We start from the raw sequence: 6,492 nt of genomic DNA, 5'->3' as shown, positions 1-6,492 counted from the left end.
TTGGGAGTTTGCCCAGTTTTAGCAGTGCTTTGGCAGGAGTCATGGCAATCTGCTGCCCAAGAAACACAGCTCAGAGCTATAGCAGCTCCGTTGGATGCAGAGATTTAGGGTGGTATTCAGGGGTGCCTAGGGACCCCCATGCCAGTGGGGCAGCAAATCCATTCCAGTTTTGGGTTTGCTGTAAAGGGCTGTCCAAGGTGCTTGACCTGGTTGGGAATCGCACCCAGCGCCTGGGTGTAAACCCAGTGTGGTTTCACCTCTCCATGGACATGGAAGCCACTAGTCATCACTGGTGGCATTCCTAAAGACACAAGCCTGAATCCTAAATCTTTTGCTATCCTTGACCAGGGAAAACTCACTGAATGATAAGACAACAAGTAAATCCAACTGATTAGGAGAATCTACTTGATTTCTGAGCAATAAACAGCATTCCCACCACATTCATGGAATGAAGTCCCATCCAACACAATGGCTTCTTCTCCAGCATAGACCTTGACAGGTACTGTTAGCTTCAGAGCTTGGAAAAGTGATATTTTAGACTGCAACTCCCAGAATGTTCCAACGGATCCTGGGTGCTGTAGGCCATAAAAGTAACTCACCCAAGTTTTATGTAAAGAGATTGTGTAGTACCTTTGAGACTAAAGCTTTCCAGTCTACTTCCTCAGATGTATATAATGGAGTGGAAACTAGGTGTGTGTGTGTGTATGCGCATGCATGCAATTGGTATGTGAGAATGTTAATTCAAATTCAAAATCCGAAGTCTAGGAAAGCTTATGCTGCCAACTTCTTTCTTCCAGTTACTCTCAAAGGTGCTACAAGATCTCTCTACATACTGATTCTACAGACTAACATGGCTATATATTCGAATCCACCCAAGCTTTGCTTATGTTTGTTCAGCTTTATCCCATTACATTAGTGTGGGGATTGTGGATCAGTGGATGGACTATAGCTTCCAGAAGCCCTAACCAGCAGGTGCAATGCTGGGTGTTGTAGTCCAACATCTTGAAGGCTGCAAGGTTCTCATTTCTGTGTTGCATCTGCCATGCCACGCATGCATATTCCTTCTCTTGCTTCAAATCCCAGCTCTGAATTCACCTTTCCATAATGCAGGGCCCTTTATTTATTTCCTTTGGCTGGGTTACGATGAATAAATACGTACAAACAGTGGGTTCATTTGCTAATATTCCCCTTGTTCCTCTTGCCTCGGCCCGCTTCCCTGGTTTTCATTGGGTAATTTATATCAGATGCTCTTAGGGCAACACACTTGTCTTTGTAAAAAGACAGGTACGCTTGTAGCACAACTGGAGTGAAATGAATCATTTGGGGAGGCAGAGGGTTCATCCGGATGCCGCAAAACACATGTGTGTTGTGTAGCGCTTAACAGACTGTATTCCATTTCTCAGATGCGTGAAGCAGAAGTCTTTATTTTTAATGGTTTAGGTTCGTAGGTTGCCCAGTGGAGGCTGATTGCTTTCACATCAATGGGGTGATAAATCCATTCTGCGCTTTAACTGGATGCAGGATAACAAAGCTTTTTGGCAAAGGAGCTCCTTTTTACAAAGGCGTGTAATGCCTGCCTCCTTTTTATTCTTCACTCTTTGTTGAGCTGGAAGCTTTTTAGCAGGATCAGCACTGGATGGACGGTAAAGGAGGGAACGAGAAACATGGACTTTCAGTGTCAGGTTGCGGTGGCTGTAGTAAACGTTGCAAAAAGCAAAACTCGGACAAGAATGGGATTCGCCTCGACCATTCACGAATTGAAATGTATTGTAGGAATACATAAATTCCAAAAAGCAAGCCTGGATTTAGCCATTTTATATAAGGGACACCATTTTACTACACCGCTGTAGTTCATGGGACTTGAGCATCCATAGATTTTGGCATCCATGGGAGGGTCCCAAAGCAGATATGAAAGGCCCACTGTATTCGCAATTTTTCAACCTCGTGTGATAAAGTCCTCTGTGGCTCACCAGGCAGGTAGATGATGATGATGATGATGATGATGATGATTGTTAAGCATTTATTTATAGAGCACTGTAAAGTTTGCACAGTGTTTTTCATAGTAGGGGTCAAATAAAATAAGAATTAAAAACCTGCGAAGCGGCTTACAATTTAAAACAAAAAGATGCAAAAAGATGCAGCAGCTCCAGGCAGCTTTGCATATGGAAGAGAAGCTATTCTGTTCTTTTGCGTCTGAAATTCAAGATCCCCTCCCCTTCAGATGTACATTACTAGGAAATCCAGGGATGGAGAGATACAAGGAAATGGTGCCCATCCTACATCTCTTTATCCGATCCCCCCAAAAACTCATGTTGTGCTTGGCATTGCACAGATTCACATCTTCAACAACTCAGTCCCCAAAACGACCATAGTTCCTTACTTTTGTAACCAGGAAAAATGCAAGAAGGAAAGCAACATGCAACTTTCTTTTCTTTTTCCAAAGAAAGATCAATAAATATTAGATATTTAGGAAAGACTTTCCCTTGAAAATAATACTGCACAGAGGGAGAAGGAGTTTTAATGATTCTCTTGCATCTCTGGAAGAGATTTCATTTCATCTCGCATACGCTGGTTTCATAAATAGCGGGGAAATGTCAGGCTCTGGGCATGAAAATGACATTCTTTGTGGGGGCCCATAAAACACTGGCTTCCCTGTGGGAAAATGGATCAATGTGGGTGATGGGATGCCAGATCTGTCCGCGGGGCATCTGGTCCTCCGCATCCGGCACGCTAATGTTTTCTGATTGCATTGCCTGCCTGGTTAAGGACAAGAGTGCAAAATGTGCCATTGCCCATAGTACAGACCTGTTCCTCATCCCCTTTGTCACATAGAGCCATAGAAGGGATGCAGAGGGGAGTGGCTGCAATAGTGTCTTTGCACTACTTTGCACTTTGAACTCTGTTTGCCGCAGTTGAAGTAAGCTCAGGTCAAAGGTGGAAAGTGGGAGACAGAGTGAAACTGGGACATTTTAAAAGAAGCTGAAAAATGTGGAAAGGCAGAGGATTAACTGGGACTTTCCCTGCCAAATTTGCACCCCTTGAAGTTGACAGATGCGATCCTTGGAGCAAGCGATGCTCCGCTCAGTCCAATGGCCTCTTTCAGCAGCCAGAGATGAACATGATTTCAGCTTGATCAAAGTCATCATCGCCAGGGATGTGACAAACCCATCATCTCCTGAAGATGGACGGCTACCATCTGGGTTCTTTATGTTTACCGACAGGCGAAGGCTTGATGTTTATGTGGACTTTCATGTTGCTGAATTATAGGCTGGGAACTTGAAGACGCAACGGAGAAATTGATATGTGTGCACAAGGAGAGGAGGAGGGAAATGTATCCCCCATTGACTTGCTTGGATGAGATTAATTAAAATGGAATTTTCCTTGTGATCCCCACAATCTGCTGCCTGCCTCCTCTTCGTATGATTATTTCCATTCGGAGGATGTAAGCTTGCTAATGAAATACCGTTTCCTCTGAGGAAAGGGGTTTGCATGACACTATGGGAAGGGGGAGAAAAAGAATTGGTTCATTTTGTTCTGGCAATCCCATGAAAGGTTACTATGCAAGCGTGAATCAGACCTGTCTGTTCTCACTCATAGGCAATTGCTATCGGGAACGATGGAGGTATCTAGATGGAGCAAAAGGCACAGATTTTGGCACAAGGGCTTCATCAGAAAAGATGAGCCAGGAAGGATATAATCTCCTTCCCTGTAGGTTTTTAAAAGATGGTTCAGCTGCATATGATGGATGTGAACTAGATGACCTTGGGATATCTCCTAAGTCTACAGTTCATAGAGTCATAGATTTGGAAGAGACCACAAGAGACCACTCTTATTATCAAGATGTTCCTTCTAATGTTCATAGGATCCTAGAGTTGGAAGAGACCCCAAGGCCCATCCAGTCCAACTCCATTCTGCCATGAGGGAACTCACGATCAAAGCATTCCCATTGACAGATGGCCATCCAGCCTCTGTTTAAAGACCTCCAAGGAAGGAGACTCCATCCCTCTCCAAGGGAGCATCTTCCACCATTTTTACTCTCAGGAAGTTCCTCCTAATGTTTCGGTGGAATCTCCTTTTCTCTAGCTTGCATCCATTGTTCGGTGTCCTATTCTCTGGAGTATCAGGAAAAAAGCTTGCTTCATCCTCAATATGATTCCTCTTCAAATATTTAAACAGGGCTATCATGTCACCTCTTAACTTTTTCTTCTTACTACTGCTGAGTCAAAATGATAAACTTACTAGAATCATAGAATTGGAAGGAACCCCAAGGGTCATGCAATGCAACCCCATTCTGCCATGCAGGAACTCACCATCAAAGCACCCCCTGCGACAGATGGCCATCCAGCCTCTGTTTAAAACTTTAGATCATTAAATTAGTTGTATTTGTCTATGGCACAATGCCTGCTACAGAGCTCAGGCAAGTTGCTGTTTTGTACTACAGATCCCAGAATCTTGCAAATACTTGTTCATGGTGGCTGTTCAAATAAAGCAGCATTTTCAGGCTCTGAAACATAGCTAGAGCTGACCCTGCTTAGCTTCCAAGATCAGACAAGACCTGATGACTTTATTTAGGCACATCTTGGGCTGATTATATATATATATATATATGGAGAGGTGCTTCCTCAAGCATTTAGGGCTTTAAATGTCACCAGCAGCACCTTGAATTCAGATCGGAAGGGAATCAGCAGACCAGAAACAAAATATTCCTTCTGCTATAAAACTTATTTTGTTTACCCCACTCTTTATTTCCTACCTTCCACCGAATAATAATAATAATAATAATAATCAACTTTACAGAGCTGGTGTAAGGATTACAGCGATAATGTATGCAAAGTCCTTGGGATACTTGAAAGTGTGGTGTAGAAAATGTTGGTTATTATTGTGGCTGCGGAAATGAATGTGCCTCTTGGAAAGTAGCCAAGAAAGGCAGCAAAAACTCTCCCTTTTTCTCTCGTCTATTTCTTGGAGAGAAGGCTACTTGGGGGACTTTATGACAAGATTCTTTAGGATGCAACCATGGCAGCTAAAGTGATCCCAAAACTGCAATAGTCCTACTGTTGCAATAGTTCTATTGCACTCTAAGACTCCGGGAATCCTGGGTTCAAATCCCTGTTCAGCCAAGGAAACTCGTTGCAAGATTTTGGCTACGTCACACACTCTCAGCCTCAGAGGAAGGCAATGGCAATTGGCAAACCTCCTTTGCAGAAATCTTGCTGGAGGAAAAAAAGAAGAACTTCCTGAGATGGGTTTGCTTTAAGATTCCCGTAACTTAGAAACCAGAAATTGCAACGGGAAAATTAAACCCAGAATGTGGAAAGCTCTACGGCCAGCAAGGGAATGCATTGCATGAGCAGAAAGAAATGAAAAGATGATGGAAACAAGACGCTGAAGAAGTCTATAAAAGAGACAAAAGATTCATTCAAAGGAGTACCATTTGAGCGCAACTGTTCTGCCTTGGACACACATGTCCACCTCCTTCCAAAATGGAACTTGCACATATATAAGACACCAGTAGGATCACACACACACACATACATACATTGTGATACATGAGCAATGCACAGTGTGCACCGGTACATTGTGTACATCCATGTGCAGTGTACCTCCATGTGCCTTTGCAGCCTTGAATGCAACTGTTCTGCATTGGACACACAAGCCCACCTCCTTCCATAGGGGAACTTGCACATATATAAGGCACCAACTGGATTTAACACACGCACATACGCACACGCAATCACACTTCAGCCTAAAAGGAGATCCAAGATTTCGGAGATGCCCCTGAGACGGATGATTACATCCTACTCTTCGCTTTCCGTTTGAATGCTTTAAATAGCTGGGAATCGTTGGAGAGGTTGCAGCATCCCATCAATATTTCAAGCCTTTTTTTATCAGATTCAGAAGCCTTTCCTCCAAGAGGCTTTGCTCCAGCTTTTGCAGCTGGAAGTTTCCGATTCTGTTTTTGACATCTTAGTCTCTCTTTTTTTCCTGCGCCAAGCTGAGTGCCTCATGTTTTATTAAGCGTTCCATCAGACAAAAGGGGCGTTTTTAATATTTATTAATTTAATGAAGAGCTAACCCATATATCCCTCTTTCTCTTTTTCTCCCCCTCTTCTTCCCCTTTAGAACAAAAATTCACACTTTTTGTGCTATTTGTGGGATGCCAAATGTGTGGTGCGAGGACGGCAATGGAAGACACCATATGTTGTGTTCCTTTTCCCCTTGCTTTGTAATGTTTTCTAAAGGTGAATAAAGACACCAGAGAAGAGACATAACTCTGCCATTCATATATTTTTGCCTCCAAAAATAAGGTTCTGCTCGGTTTTACGTAAACCAAACAGAAAGAGGAACAACGCTCCAAGATAATAAACGCTAACCCCAAATACAATTACATTTTACTTTATGCACGCTCCTCCTTTCTCCTAAATTGGACTCAAGGCGTCTCACAAAAGATACTTCCAAAAAACAGCACAATTTGAAAAAACAGAATTAAAA

The sequence above is a fragment of the Sceloporus undulatus genome, chromosome 8 (genome assembly GCF_019175285.1).
Source record: "Sceloporus undulatus isolate JIND9_A2432 ecotype Alabama chromosome 8, SceUnd_v1.1, whole genome shotgun sequence".
Classification (NCBI taxonomy): domain Eukaryota; kingdom Metazoa; phylum Chordata; class Lepidosauria; order Squamata; family Phrynosomatidae; genus Sceloporus; species Sceloporus undulatus.
The sequence above is the reverse complement of the archived record's forward strand: the minus strand, read 5'-3'. Positions refer to the sequence as shown.